Source organism: Ahaetulla prasina, chromosome 2 (assembly GCF_028640845.1).
Source record: "Ahaetulla prasina isolate Xishuangbanna chromosome 2, ASM2864084v1, whole genome shotgun sequence".
NCBI lineage: Eukaryota > Metazoa > Chordata > Lepidosauria > Squamata > Colubridae > Ahaetulla > Ahaetulla prasina.
In genome coordinates, this window is record NC_080540.1 from 60,157,231 (window position 1) to 60,173,778 (window position 16,548).

General features: G+C 41.0%; 1 protein-coding gene and 1 long non-coding RNA gene across 12 annotated transcripts in view; one reads left to right on the forward strand and one right to left on the reverse strand.

Annotated features, from left to right (window-relative positions):
* The window catches only part of LOC131190250 (uncharacterized), a 30,766-nt gene extending 17,102 nt beyond the window's left edge, over positions 1–13,664 (forward strand). For 3 of the 4 annotated variants that reach the window (XR_009153270.1, XR_009153269.1, XR_009153268.1), the window contains exon 5: positions 1,338–5,733. This is a non-coding gene — a long non-coding RNA (uncharacterized LOC131190250). Of the gene's footprint in view, positions 1–1,337; positions 5,734–11,420; positions 11,586–12,189 lie in introns of those variants that run through there. The other variant, XR_009153271.1, reaches the window with a different exon arrangement.
* The window catches only part of MGLL (monoglyceride lipase), a 183,543-nt gene that overhangs the window by 50,722 nt on the left and 116,273 nt on the right, over positions 1–16,548 (reverse strand). The window lies entirely within an intron of this gene.

Sequence of the window (16,548 nt, forward strand, 5' to 3'; positions counted from 1 at the left end):
GTGACACTTTCTTTCAGAATATGCCAACACTGGGCTAAGAATTAGTTTTGACAGGACTGGGCTTCAAAAAAGGAACAAGCCCTCCCCCCCCTTTCTTTCTTTTAATACTTTCACTAAGGGATCAGCTTTCAATCCTGACATTTCCTTGCAAAAGGATGAGAAGAAGGCAAGAAGAAGAGTGAATGAGCCAAGTAAATCTTATTTCTCCTTGATATGTTGTGCAATTATCATCATAACTCTCCCATTACTGCCATGGCCAAATTACAGTACTATTCTCTCAGGACTAAATGACAGTTAACAAAAGAAAATGCTACCCACCTGAGAACAAATAGACTGTCTTTCTGGTTTATTTGTTTGTTTGTTTTGCCTAGGCCTTGAATAGAGATATAGGGTGCCACCAAACAGAAAACTCCCAATGCAACAGAAGGCATTGCTTGCCTAACTATTCCACTCTTTATACCTTTCAAATTTTTTGGGAGCAGAGCAGTGTGATTGTATGAGAAACTCAAATCAGGATATTTTTATGGAGTTCCTTGGAACAAAGAGTTTAGCAAGCTTCTGCAGAACACAAAGTTTTAATTTATTATGAATCACTGTTTAATATCCCCAAGCCTATGTCTTTAATGTTTAGTTTAAGAAAAAATAATCTGCAGAGAAATGCTTATTTCCTTAACTAGTTGTCAGTATTTGCTTATGTCCTACAGAGTATGATTACTTTAACTTGATCATCATAAATGCTAGAAAAGAGTTCAGATCCTAATTTCATGGTATCAGCCAAAGAAGACAAAGCATGATATTCTAAAATAAACTACTGGTTTAGCCAATGAAATGAGCCCGTAAAATATGATGGAGTATTTTTGCATTTTAGCGATTTATGATTTGAGATTGAAAGATAAGTCTAAAATAGCCTGTATAATCTACCTTAGAAACATTTCTATTTATATATTCCAACAAGCAAGAAAAAAGGGATGGCACTACACCTTTTCAGCACAGTGAGAGAAATAAGCAAAACAGACTGTCGCCATCAAATTCTGCATCTCTGCATACAGGGATTGCCAAGGCGTGCGGGGGGAGGGGGGGAGAAAGGGTTTGTGTATTTTCTTTACAAACTTCTCAAGAGTTCAAATTTCTTCTTCCTCTTCCTTCTACCTTTGCAATAGTGGTTCTCCTGATATTGTAATTTCAATATGGAATTTATAACTGAATTCTCTTCATTAGAATAGTGAACTAATACCTCTAAGTAATTCAGTAATTCAAGCCTGAATGTTTTTGGATAATTCATCATGATTTTAACTGCACAGGCTCTATGTGACACTTCATTGTTTTTTGTTTTTTAGTTCTGTGTGGTCCAGCTGCTTCCTAATTTGATAGTGCCGATACATCAAACCTCGTGGGAACATTACTATATGGTGACAAAAAGGCATAGTTGGGAAGCATTTTTCAGAGTGAGAGAAAGTCAGCAATTCTGTCTTAAAGTCTAACTTCAGTGTTTTCCTGATACCAGTCTTTTTCAACAGGAAAAGAGAACTCTAACCCCCCCTCTCCCCATGATAAATTTCCTTACAGAGAAAAAGGTAATCTAATATTTTCAGATGTCAAGATGGTGCATGCCAGGCCTTGCATCTCAGGGTAGGGCTATAGTGGGTAACATCTGTTTAACATTATTCAGAGGAAAACCCCAAAGTGGCTCTTTTTGAAGTTCACAAGAGCCAGCCTGGGGTATTTGACAATCTGCCAAAACACCACCACCACCACTACCTTCTCATGTAAATATGCTTGCTTCTGGCTCTTCACAAACCGCATGTTTTTGGATTAGATCTATGCATATTTACCCAGAAATAATTCCAGTTGCTTTCCAATACTGAGTTATCTTCTTCATTCAGCTACTGTAGTAAATTCTGCCACCTGATTTTCATCCTACCATTTCCTATTGAATGTCTTTCGAGAGTGTTACTGAATTTAAAATCAAGGTTTGTTTAAAATTAACTTGTTAAAAGGGAAGCCTGAACTGTGCTTCTCTATTTCTCATCAATATTTCACAACTAATATCCATATTTCACAAGTAATTACCACAGATACTACCATTTTTTAAGCGTTTAAGACACTTCAAAAATAGGCAGTGAAGGATGGATATTATCCCAATGTCTTCAGACACCCTGATATCCACTGTCCTAAATTTACATCTAGAAAATGTTGGAGGGCATACAGTATTAGAAATCTACATAGATTGGCTGTGTTTGAAAATGAATGTATTTCCTGTTTTAAAACAAAGAACAGAGAACTTGCAATAGCTCATACTTTCTAACAAAATGTAAAACCTTTATTAATAGGTAGCAATTTTAGTGTGACAGTTGCTTATTGAACTTAACAAACCTAACATAATTCAGTTACTTTTTCCTTAATACAGTTAACACAGTAAAAAGTGGGAGAAAAATTCTGATATTAGAGCCATGGTGGCGGAGTGGTTAGAATGCAGTATTGCAGGCTAATTCTGCTGACTGCCAGCAGTTTGATCCTGACCAGCTCAAGGTTGACTCAGCCCTTCATCCTTCTGAGATCAGTAAAATGAGGAATCAGATTGTTGTGGGCAATATGCTGTCTCTGTAAACTGCTTACAGCGGGCTATAAAGCACTTTGAAGCCATATATATAATAAGTCTAAGTGTTATTGCTATACGGTGAGGAAGAACCTCATACTTATTGATGGAACCTATTAACAGAGTTACTCAAAGCTTATCTTTACATTTCTCTAACCATAGCATGAATACATCTCCCTATCATTTTTAAGGGACATATCTCGGTTTTATTCCCACACTGTTATGGAAACACCCTGAAGTCATTTTTAATTGATCTGTCATTAAAATGTATTTTCTGTCACCATTTAAACAACCTTGGTAATAATACAGTCAAGGGCGGGATCTGTCTGGGTCATACAGTACAGGCCTTTTAAGTCTTCCCTATCCAATCACTGTTCTCTGTGGTCATTTTGGCTTCTGCTGCCTTTTTGGTTCTGATGTGGGAAGTTTGATTTTTCTTCCATAAGGAAGTTTAGGGAAGAACGTTTAGTCCAACGTGAATACTGCTTTCTACTTAAGAGTTATCCTTGCATTTAGATTTTAATTCTGTTTTGCCTGAATTACGTTTCAGCTTGTTTCTGACATCTAGTCCAACACTACCTACCCAGTCCAGAACCTTCATTGTCATCCTATATTCAGACAAATGGAACTGGACAGATTAAGTATTGGCACTGTATTTCAAATCACTGGACAACCTCTTCTAATTATTTTATGGGAATGTCAAACAACTGAAAACGGGATGTGAATCTCCACAATGAGAAAGAGCTTAACTTATTTGTCCTATAGAGCCACACCAGGAACTCATCCACAAGACAAAATTGGAATCGGTACAAAATAGAAGAGTGAAATTTCTATTCCTGATTTTACAATATATCTGTAGGAAAATGATATATATCTGTCTGCGCTTTGAAATCTTAAAAGAGATACAATTGTAATTTACATCCAGACTGTTATATATATCAGTGCTTTATTAAGCAATCAGTACAGTATTTGAGTGCATGCACTTGCGAAACTATTTGGAAGGTGAGAACCAGTTTTGCACAATCTGTATAGTCATCTGGTAGCCTTTCATGGGAATTTGTTCCTAGCTAATTGTTGAAGGGACCTTCTGTTTGTCTCTAACTTTTCTTGGCAGGGCAATGCAACATAAAGATGTATGCTTTGGAATCCTTTTGTTAGAAGAGGAAGTACAGGATGGATGGATGGATGGATGGAAGGAAGGAAGGGCAATTTAAGAAAAACTAACAAATGAAAAACATTTCCCCATGGCAATCTAAAGAAGGTGGTAGTTGACATTATCTTGTATTCTTTGATCTTTCATTTGTATCAAAAGAAAGTAAATGCTTGTAGTTGCTTTCTCCGCTCTTTTTTATAAACATAAGGTACTGGCGAGAATTCCCAAAAGCTTAGAATACCTTCCACAGTTTTCATAAAACTACTGCTTGTGAATTGCCTGAGAAGCTTCCTTTGCTGATAAAATATTCTAATTACCACTGCTTGGTTTAGAAGCTCCCTGTTGTGAATCCCTAATAGCAATGTAGAAAGTAAGGATAACATTATTATTTCATTCATCCATCTTGCTGTGATGCACAGCATGAAGAAAGGCCCAAATGCTGCTGCAATAACTAAAGGTCAATTTGAAATATATAGAGAAAAAGTTATGACCTGCTAATCTGAATTAGGCATCATCTTCCTTTAAAAATGCTTGCAAAGTGTAATCCAAAGTACAAAAGGCTGACTTTTCTTAACAGATTCAATAGAACGTACTTCAGTCAGAGACTGTACAATACAAAAGCAGTAGCAGTTATTACAGACTAAACTGAACAAGGTCAAGGAAGCACAGTATTATGAACAAAATCAAGAAATAGAAATCAGGCAAACAGGAAAAAGAAACAGTAATCTGCAAAAAATGTCAAGAATAGGGAAGCAGAGATAGCCCAACAGGAGCTTTATTACAATGCTGTAGCTAATATTTTGATCAAGAAGCCAAATATATTATCTCCTCCTCAGATAAAAAGACAGCTAAATATCCCCATTTATCATGTTTTCATTTTATTTCCAATTAATTCTCCCAACCACAGTAAGGATAAATTCATTTATATAAACAATGAATAAATTACATGAAGAATATACCAAAATAATGGTGAAAATGTTTACATAAATCCTGCTATTATACTCTGACTGCTCCTCAAAATGGCCTCACTGTCTTCATAGTAATCAAGTTCAGTATTTAATTTTCAGCAACTATACAGGTGTCTCCAGGTGCTCACAAGTAAAAGGCCACTCCTGGTTGTTCCTAAGTATCTAATAATCAGATTATATAACGGTTTAGCCATGGGGATTACATTTAGCTCTCAGGATCAATACGCATTGATAGATTTAATTCTCAGAAAATTGTCAAGTCTTGTTTTGAAACCATGTAACCCTTAGCACTTATTCCAGTACTTCATTGGTTGTGAAGAACTCCTACACAAACGCCATTAAAATGAAATGATGGTTACAGGCTACCAGAGGTTTTGATGGTGTGGGGGAGAAATGTAGAAGGTTATAATCCTGAAGACTGTGTGGGTGACATATTTCTGTTGCCAGCAATAGAAAGAGGAAAAAGTTTTTCAATATATATTTTATGTATTTCAATCTAAAGAACAGTAATCATAATGAAATATTTTAAAAATTATTTCTCTTTATCCTGCCAAAATGAGAGAAACACCTAAAATGATCTGCCCAGAAAGGATTTTTGGATATATTTATTTATTTGATTTGTATGGCAGAATCACAATTATGGGTATATAAAACTATTGACAATGAGGGACTTCTCTAAGGTAGCATAATTAGTTGGATTACAAACTGAGTTCAATCTATCATAGGTGCTTTCTGTGCTAATTCTTTACCTGCTATGACAATGGCAAAGATTCCTAGGGAATGTGATATAGCTGGAGGAAGTTGTAGTAAAGAGAAAACAAAGTAACATTCTTCTAAAATAAAAGACTTGTTTATTTTAAAAATAAACAAAATCCAAATTGACGGATGGAGTAACTCAATGAAGGGAGACAAAAGAATATTGAAAGCAATTTAGGAAAAAGGAAAGAAGTGTAATCTTTCCAGGACTTGCACCGAACTTCAAGAACTGAATTTAACATAAAAGCCAGACTCATAACTAAGGCCTTTAAGTCCTCCCATATGGCCCCATTGTCAGAGTGTGTGTGTGTGAGAGAGAGAGAGAGAGAGAGAGAGAGACTGTGTATGTATGTATTTCTGTGAGATATGAGTGAAGAGATCAGGAGTATAAGCCAAGAGTATATATTCCCAGAGTTAAGATTATCCTAGCTGCCCAGGTAAGGCAAACGGGCATCTATAATGGTCAGTAGGAATAGGGGACGATGCTGGAGGCAGCAGATTACTTTAGTAACAATGGCAAAGGCATAAATTCTGTAATTTAGGATATGGTAAACTACTCCTATATTTTTATCAAGAAAATCATATAGATATAAAATATAAAATTTTTGATAATGTAGTGCCAGACGATGGACTCTTCAGGTCAGATGGCAGTCAATAGCTACTGAGGAAGAGCTGAAGATCTTTTCAAATACTAATGGTATTTATGACATTTATGACTTAGGGGTGTCTAGCTGCTATAATGGGGGAAAAATCCGAAGCTCCAAAAACAGAATTTCAGTAGTAACCTGGAACATAAGAAGCATTACTTTTGGCAAGATGGGTGGCATGCAAGTTTGAAAGATACATAAACAAACATGGGAAAGCTCAACATAATAAAAGAAGAAAGGAAAACTACTGATATTTTAGGCAGCAGCAAATTGTGAAGGATTGCGATTGGACACTTCAGTCAGAAATTCACACTGTTTATAAAAAACAAAGAAGGAACCTCATTGCTTTTATAGTTAGGAAAGGTATAGCGAGAATATTTTTTGATCATACTGTAATCAATGTAATCAAATCAGATAATATTGATTCGACTTTGTGACACTTTAATATGACAATCATTCAAGTACATGCCACAATTACCTATGCAGAAGAGGGGGCTGGTGAATTTTATGGCCAAGTTCAATTTTGAAATGTATAAATCATGCAAACAAGATATGCTGCTTATGAGCGAAGACTGTAATGCCAAAGTTGGAGACACTTTGGAAACACTAAAAAGGAAAATCTAGTTGGATTGTATGGCTTAGGAAACTGAAATGAAAAAGAAGACCAACTATTCCATTTCTTTTACTATTGATTTCTTCAGAGCTAACCTTGTCTTCATGCAACCAAAACAACACCTATGTAAATGAACATCACCAGATGAGGTATGCAGAAATGAATTTGATTATATTATTGCTAAAACTAAGTGGAAGAGCTCAATTAGAGCGTCAAAAGCATGGCCAGCTGTTGACTGTGGAACAAATCACAAAGTGCTTTTCGGCACATAATCAAACGATAACAAAGAATTATGTGATGGAGCCAAAAAAAAATAACTAAGTAAAATAAAAACTTCAGATAATTCTTTATATATCACATATTTCACATAGAATGCAATTCCTTCAGTGATTATTGTAACCGGTTTGACTGCTTTAGAAACACTTTGGATAAATTCATGAAGAATAAACTTGATGTATTAATGCCTAATACATAAAATAATATCTAATATCTTAGAATAACAGAGTTGGAAGGGACCTTGGAGGTTTTCTAGTCCGACCCCCCTACTTAAGCAGGAAACCCTACACCACTTCAGACAAATGGTTATCCAACATCTTCTTAAAAACTTCCAGTGTTGGAGCATTCACAACTTCTGGAGGCAAATTGTTCCACTGATTAATTGTTCTGTCAGGAAATTTCTCCATAGTTCTAAGTTGCTTCTCTCCTTGATTAGTTTCCACCCATTGCTTCTTGTCCTACCTTCAGGTGCTTTGGAAAATAGCTTGATTCCCTCTTCTTTGTGGCAGCCCCTGAGATATTGGAACACTGCTATCATGTCTCCCCTAGTCCTTCTTTTCATTAAAATAGACATACCCAGTTCCTGCAACCGTTCTTCATATATTTTAACCTCCAGTCCCCTAATCATCTTTGTCGCTCTTCTCTGCACTCTTTCTAGAGTCTCAACACCTTTTTTACATCATGGTGACCAAAACTGAATGCAGTATTCCAAGTGTGGCCTTACCGAGGCATTATAAATTGGCATTAACACTTCACATGATCTTGATTCTATCCCTCTGTTTATGCAACCTAGATCTTTGTTGGCTTTTTTGGCAGCTGCTGCACACTGCTGGCTCATATTTTAATGGTTGTCCACTAGGACTCCAAGATCCCTCTCACAGTTACTACTATTGAGCGAGGTACCACATATATGGTACCTGTGCATTTTGTTTTTCTTGCCTAAATGTAGAACCTTATTTTTTTACCATTGAATTTCATTTTATTAGATAGCGCCCAATGTTTAAGTCTGTCAAGATCCTTCTGTCTCTTAAGCCTATATTCTGGAGTGTTGGCTATTCCTGCTAGCTTGGTGTCATCTGCAAATTTGATAAGTTTCCCACCTATCCCCTCTTCCAAATCATTTGATAAAAATACTGAAGAGTACTGGGCCTAAAACAGAGCCCTGGACTACCCCACTGCATACCTTCCTCTATGTAGATGCAGTTCCATCGAGTGGGGTTGGTCAGCCAGTTACAAATCCATCTGGGGTGATGCTATCTAACCCACATTTTTCTGATTTATTAAGTAATAGGTTATGGTCTACTTTGTCAAATGCTTTGCTGAAGTCCAAGTAAAATATATTACTACCACTACCTGAAGTTCTCTGTCTCTCTGTAAGAACCTACAGGCACATGAGGGATATTGCATGGTGAAGTGGGAAAGTCCATTCTTCAATTTCTTATATCCATCAGCTTTTTTCACTCTACGTTCAGAACAATCCTAAACTCATCTTAAAAAGCAGTTCAAACAATTCCTGATTGGCATGGGGAGGGAGGGGGAATCTGCCATTAAATAAACAGAAAGTCACCTCCCTCTTTCTTTCTTGTTTCATATTGAATCCTACCATGTGTACCTAGTAGTTATTCACTTCAGTCTTCATCTTTGTGTAGGATTGGTTCAGAGATCTGGCAGGAAAGAGCCTGGTTTCAAAGGATTAACCCTCCTGCTGCCCCAAGCAGAACAATCCTGGAGGTTAAAAAAATGATTCTGATACTTTTGCCTAAGTAACAGCTCCTGCATATCTCCCTCAAGGTCATCTTCCTTAGTCCCTGCAATAACACCCCATGCACACAACCCATTTATGTAGATAACATCTTTGTCATAATTTATAAAGGAACAATTGGAGAAGACACATCAGTCAATCAACATCTATAAAAGAAGAACATTCCTAAGAGCAGGAAAAAAAACAATGCCCTACCTATTTATTTATTTAGCTGCCCATCTCTTGCTTGTGACAGGGTGTGTACACAATTAAAAACACAAAGCCCAATAATTAATAGAATTAAAACAAAAACTGTAGAATGCAGCTTAAACAGTTTTTTAAAAAATATAATAAAAAGAGAAGGGAGAATGCATTGTAAATGCAATGCAACCATTTCAAAATCTTTTGCTAGGGTTGCCAGGCCTGATGACAGAACCAAGTTTTAAGGATCTTCCAGAAGAGTAGTATGGATGGAGCCAATCTTACCTTGGGGGGGGGGGAGATTATATTCCAGATTGCGGGTACCTTCCTGTGTATCCTCATTAGCAGATGAAACAGGGAAATTGGAGACCCAAGTTTATTGAAAAACAAGTCATACTAATCAAGTGCTTCACTACGAAAGCAGCAACCCAACTTCCTATACGAGAACTGTATAAAAACATTACTCAAACAAGTACAAAAACTCCACAGTAACCCAAAATGCCAAAAAAAGGAAATGGACCATTTATACAATTTTTTCCAACATAGCAGATGCAACTTCATCTAAAATATTTTGACTACGCAATCCACTGCAATTCAACCAGTACAACCTATAAAAAGGATAATGCTCCCATATATCAAAATATCTCTGAGACAACCAATAGATTACAACTGCTTGGAATCTCTGTAGCACAAAACCTACAAAATTCCTCTAAAAGAACAAAAGACCCATTAATCAAGAGAAAAAACAACAACAGAAATACAACTTACAATATAAGGACTGTAATACATAGACACTATGCAGAAGCCCAGGTAGAAAACTGGCAGACTGCATCCAACATCATCTAGCAGCCAGAAGGTATGACAGAAATGCTTGTTAGAGGCTAAGATGAAGGAAGCATCGTTTGGACTCAAGACAAAAAAAGAGGCTACTAGTTTATATATTTGCCATGGTTATAAAAAAGTGGCAAAAGGACTTCAATGTATGTTTGAATATCTCCTTTGGTTGCTTCTTATAGGATTTTACATGTTTATATTTAAAAACTTAGTAAGGAATACAGCTACAGGGGATGCGGTGGCTCAGTGGCTAAGATGCTGATCTTGTCGATCGAAAGGTCGGCAGTTCAGCAGTTTGAATCCCTAGTGCCGTGTAACGGGGTGAGCTCCTGTTACTTGTCCCAGCTTCTGCCAGTTCGAAAGCACATAAAAATGCAAGTAGAAAAAATAGGGACCACCTTTGGTGGGAAGGTAACAGCATTCCGTGCGCCTTTGGCATTTAGTCATGCCGGCCACATGACCACGGAGACATCTCTGGACAGCGCTGGCTCTTTGGCTTTGAAACAGAGATGAGCACCGGCTCCTAGAGTCGGCAACGACTAGCACATATGTGCGAGGGGAACCTTTACCTTTACCTTAAGGAATCCAGCTACCGGTATATACCACAAGTAATCTAGGTCTCATTAATGAAGCTCCATGGAAGGAAGTGATAGTTTCATGACAATGAAAATCATTCATATGATTTCATTAAAACTATTCTGACTTTTACAAAAGAAAAACAGGGTAAAATGTATCTTGTTCATATTTCCAGTGATCTCATAGTAGCTGAAAGGTGTTTAGAGCATATGGACTAGTCATTCAGCTGCCTGACAACTTGCATTCTTTGGGTTTCTTTTTATGACACCCACAGATTTTTAAATTTCATCCCTGTATAAAGTGGTGAAGGCAACAGAATAACAAGCAATGCCCACACCTGCAATTTTAGAGTGGGGTAAACAAACTTTTGGTGTCAGAGACAATAATGAATAAATTGTGAGGCTATATTACATATCTGAATCTAAAATGTTTGATATTTTTCCAGCTGGGTTTTGCTAATGAGTATTTGGGTGTGTGAGAGAATTATTTTATTGTATTTTAGAGCTTATATTCCACTTTCCAATGTGGTTTCTTCCACAAAAAGGTTAGAAACCAAGTGGCCAATTTTCAGGAGTAGCGGCCAGATAGGAATACAAGTAGTCCTCAACTTAAAACCAGAATTTTCATTGCTAAGCAGGGCAATTAAGTGAGACACCCGATTTTGCTGATTGTTAAGTGAAGCACTGCAGTTGTTAAGTGAATCTGAATTAATCCATTGATTTAGCCTGTCAGAAGTCAGCTGGAAAGTCACAAATAGTAATCACATTTGTGATTGCAACTGCAACCATTGTAAATACATGCTTGGTTACCAAGCACCCGAATGTTGAACATGTGACCATGGGGATGCTATGGTCTTAACTTTGAGGAGTGGTTGTAAGTCACTTTTTCAGAGCTGTTGTAATTTGGAATAGTGGCTAAGTCAAGGACTACCTGAGGTAGTTGACTCAAGGAAAAAGGGCGTTGTCTTACCTGAACGCCAGGAAATGGTTAACTCTTGTCTGATATCCGAGGACTGAGTCTGCAAGCTGTTAAGCTCCTCCTCTTCCTCTTGCTTCCCAGCTTTCAGATGAAGGAGATGCGGCAGACTGACATGCTGAGCTGAAATGACATGGTTAGTGCCCCTTCCCTGAGCAAGGATCTGGAAGAACCCAGAGCAAGGACCAGGTCAAAATACCTAGGGTGGGGCTGACTGCTGGCCCTCCAATCGACAGAACAAGTGTTCAGGTAAGACAACACCCTTTCTCATCGATTGTAGGGCCAGCAGTCAGGAAAGGGACATGCCAAAGCAGAGGTCCTATAGGGAGAGATGAACCAGATCCTGCTAAGTCGACTCTGTATGAACCCGTTGTAGCACCTGATGGCCAAATGCCACCTCCGCCAAGGCATAAAGATCCAACTTATTATGGCGGATGAACGGTGACGAGGAGGACCAAGTTGCAGCCTTGCAGACCTCCTCTAAGGAGGCCTGAGTTGCCCATGCCGCCGAGGTAGTGGCACTATGGGTAGAATGAGTGTGGGACGGGCAAGGTTTGGGCCATATAGGCCTTGGCAATAGTTCCCCTAAGCCAGCACCCCAGCGCCCCAGCGTGGAAGAACTGAGGGTCGCAGGTTGGAAGGATACAAAGAGCGCCTCCATCCTCCGAAAGGAGGAAGTCCTTTTGAGGTAAATTCGGAGGACTCTCTGGACATCTAAGGTGTGCCACGAATGTTCCAAGGAATGGAAGGGGTTTGGGCAGAAAATGTGGAGCACCAATTCCTGGGCCCTGTGGAAAGTCGTGTTGACCTTGGGCAGGAATGTAAGATCTAACCTAATGTTGTGATCTGTCAGCAGCCTGGGGAGCTGTCGGCAGAATCGGACTGCGATGAGCCTGTTCCTAATGCCCACATGAGGCGAGCTGCCGGAAGGCAGGAGCAGCTCAAGCAGAGAGGTCACCTCGGGAGTAGGGCCAAGAGATAATTGGCCCCTCCCATAAGGTTTAAAGGGAGACCAGCACCAGTGTCTCAGTTTGCCGGAAAGCAACGTTGCAGCTGCGCTCTTTGCTCTGTTCTCTGCTCTGGACGTTTATCAGAAAAGACCTTGGCAGTTATCCAGATTGAACCAGGTTTGAGATAACCAAAGACTGTTTGTTTGTGAAGCCTTTGTTTTGTTTTGAGTTACCCGGCGCTTGGAATGAATTAATTCCCAGCTGTTTGAATAAAGTGTATTTTTACTTACGGACTGCGTTTGTTGCTGCCTGCTCGAGTCTGGGTCACAACACCTAAGGACGACCCTGTCCAGATGAAAAATACAGAGGCCAGGCCTAGTGGAAAGGGCTGCTAGTTCAGATATCCAACAAGCCGATTTAATGGCTACCAGGAAGGCCACCTTGTAGGACAGAAATCAGAGACTAACCTCCCGCAAAGGTTCGAATGGGCCTCAAGTAAGAGTGGTTAGTACTTTGGTGAGATCCCATGTGGGATAGCGATTTAATGGAGGGGGTCGGAGGTTAGTGGCCCCCCTGAGGAATTGCCAGATCACCGGGACCTTGGAAAATATCGCTGAGGGCAGTTTCCAGAATCCTCGGGCTCTGAACCCCAAAAGGGCCAAAAGAAAGCCGAAGGCCGAGGATCAACCCTACAGGACAAATTTGGGAACACCTTGCACTTATCCCTGGTCTCAACTAGTAGAGGGTCCAGGGAAGCTCCAACTAGCTTATCTCCCGCATAAGGAAAAGAAGCTAGCAGCCATTTATTTTTGGCGTCCGCCTGCCACTGGCGGAGCCAAAGAAGGCGGCAGGATGTCACGGTGGAAACTACGGCCTTGGCTGCAAAACAAGATGCATTTAATGTGGTGTCAGCCGAATACTCATGATTTTATTAATGTCTTGTTGAGACCTTGTAAACCGGAAAGTGCTCCTGAAGCTGCTTGAGCCAGAGTAGAGAAGCTCAGTTGAAGAAGGATAATGCCATTGAGGCCTTAATGGACCAAGCGGCAGCCTAATGGGCTTTAAAGAATGCTCGGACTACTTGTCCTCGGGATGGAGACTCTCTTCTGGGGGTCCGGTCAGGACTGAAGGAGTAGAGAGAGCCACCACTGGTGGGTCCACTGAGGGGATCTGAAGAATGTCAGAAAGATCAGGGGCCATATTATAAAGGCGCCTGTCTAAAGTGTTTGGATTAGGTCCCGAAACGGGAGCTGACCACTGTCGTTGGACTACATCCCTAAACAATCTAGGGGCTGGCACCTCCTCAGTCTCAAAGGTGGGTTCCTCAAACAATGGTATTGATAATTGACTATATTGACCCTCAGAGTCAGAAATGGGATGCAGAGTGCTTAGCCGCATGGTAATCTTTACTTTATGCAACAGGGAACGAAAAAGTTGGGTCTTGAATAACCCCACAAACGATGGTTGATCAGGGGACAGGTCTTCATCATCTGACATGTCTTGTTCCCTGATCTCCTCCCCTTCCAGTGATGCATGGCTGGAGAAGCCCCAGAACAGTCATGGGCCTGAGAGGGAGCCTGATCTACTGACAATTGAGATTGATAGTCCTGAGCCCTAGCACTCTCAGATACCCAGGAGCTGGTCCTGCACTGCAGCTCAGCAGCCAGTCCCCCGCTGGATTGCCTCCTGAAGAATGGTGACCAGATCAGGAGAAATCTTAGGCTCGGCCGTAGGGGCTACTGTACCTCTGAAGCGGAAGACATTATTGTCTCTGGCTAAGGGTCTTTGCCTGCGCCAATTGAGGGGAAGGAGCTGAAAGAGGCCCAAACAGGCGCTCATTGACCTCCACAGGCCTGAAGGCTGAGGAGGATTCCCCATCTGGGGATAGGACCAAAGGGATCCCTTGTCCCAGATTTGCAGCCATGGATCCCTGGGCTTCTGGAAACAGGGCTGTTGGGGCTGGAGTTGAAAGAGCCAGGATCTGGAGGGGGGCTTCCTTTATAGTGGTGTTCCTTATGACCTTCTCAATAGCCCTCTCAATGGCCTTGTGGCATTTGAGGGCTTCCTTTTCTGAAATTTTAGAAGCCTTAACCGGCCTGGGTGGTGGAGGCTGAGAAGCCTTGGCCCGTTTGCTAGGCTGGGAGGGCCCTGGTGTCTCCCTGGAGGAAAGTTTAGAAGGGCGATCAGAATTAGTGGTGGCCATTTTGTAAAGTGCCGAGGCAAATAGGCCTCTAAGGCAACACATGGCGGGCCCAAAATAGCGATCGACTGAAGCCTTTCCTGTGGGCTAGCCTTCTCACCCCCAATATTTGGGGTCCACATTCTGCAGCTCTGCTGCCTTTTCGCCTGGCTCCCCTGCGCCATTCAAACCCCGCTGAAAAGGGGCAATCTTACCAGGCTTCTTGGTGCACACTCTGTTGTCCACGAGCTTTCACGCTGCGCCACTTGAAGGAGATGCTGGGAAGCAAACTCCGCTCTGAAAGGCTCACCCTCCGATTTCAAGGGGTCAGAATCCTCTGAGACCCCTGCGATGTGTGATTCGGTGTGTGGGCGAAGCCCAGGGACACCGCTCTAGAGCTCTGCCGAAAGCCGTTCGCGCTGGAAGAAGCAGGGTGTTCTGTTCCCCCCCCCACCTCTTCAATGAACACACACCAGCCGAGGCCGTCTACCAGCAATTTATTTACAATCGGCCGAGTGTCCTTTGGCAAAGAACAGTTCTGGCACCATTTCTTCATGTGCCTGCCAAGTCTCTTATCAAGTAGCAGAGTGCTGAGAATCCGTTGCCAAAGCAACCAGGAGCCCGCAGAATAATCCAAAAGTTACTCACAAAGAAATCCCAGCCTTCAATCCAAGAGCACGAAGAAGTTCACCCTAGTAGCTTGTAGCTTTCTCCGACACAAGGGCCTACAGAGCAACCCCACCCGCTTTTATCCCCTGTGGGGTGTGGCTCCATGACTTAGCACTCCCTGGGCCTGCCCCACCTCTTCCTCTGCTGCTCACGCCTATCTCGACATCGCTGTCTTGGATCGAGCCAAGATTGATCCTCAGCAGCTGGCTCTTTGGGCATTGCCAGGGAGGAGGAAGGGTCGGCGGAAAGAGGCCTTATCAGCTCCTCCTCCTCCTCCTGGCCTGCAGCTGGAACCTGGGACGGTGCCAGGGAGGAAGAGGGTCCAGGGGAGAAAGGAGGCCTTGTCAGCTCCTCCTCCTCATTCTCCGAGTCATCCGGCTCCAGGAGGCCAGGCTCGGGGGGCGAAGCCACAACACAGGGCCTGCCACCAGCTCCCTGGGAGGCACCTGCAATCCCCGCCAAATGCAACTTCAGGGGTATCAGGCATGAGCTTTTCGCGCTGGAATGAAGGAGGTTCAACCAGATGACTGGGAGCCCCCCGCCAGGAAATGCCGATTAACGGCTTTCAGCGGGATCGGACACGAATGCCCTTCATGCTGATAAGCTCAACCTGTTAAAAATGGGAGCAATTGTCACTTTAAAGGAAATTTTGGTAGCAGCTCAACCAAATATGTCTGTCCAAATCAGACTGAGTCTGAAAGCTGGGAAGCAAGAGGAAGAGAAGGAGCTTAACAGCTTTCCTCTTTCAAAAGTTTTTTTTTAAATATAAAATAATTGTGATTTTAAAGCATATGTACAGCAAAAGGAGGCAATCTTCCTCTATTTTCTTTTACATGACTTTTCAATCTGGGAAAATCTTTCTGCATAGTACATTCTGCAAACATACCCCAAGAATATAATGCCTTGATAATTCTGTACATCTTTCTCACACAAATTACTGAATGGAATAGCTTTGCCAGGTGCAGTCTATTAACAGAAACTGTTAACTCAAAGGAAGCTTTAAAAATTGTGAAATTGTCCTTGGCAAAACAAAAAAGCAAAAACCCATGCACTATTCTTTAGTATAAAATGTACAAAAACAACACATATCTCATTGTGCAATGTACCATGTTTCTTGCTTCTATTCATTACATTCCACAATTTCCAGATATCAATATACCATTTTTTCTAAGCTTCTAATTCCTTTAAAACCTGACTGTTACTTTGCCTCTGAATTCTTGGAAGTATGTTTCAAACTGAACATACTTGGGAGTCTTGAAAGGAGCAACCCAACCTTGAACCCAAAGCACAGAAGGAGATCCTGCATTCAAACAATGACCAAAGAGAAAATGTATCCAAAGGTTTTTTCGGGAGTTAATTTCAAAATTCTATTCTTCAAGTAGAAAGTATCAAACCAAAACATGCATCTCATATT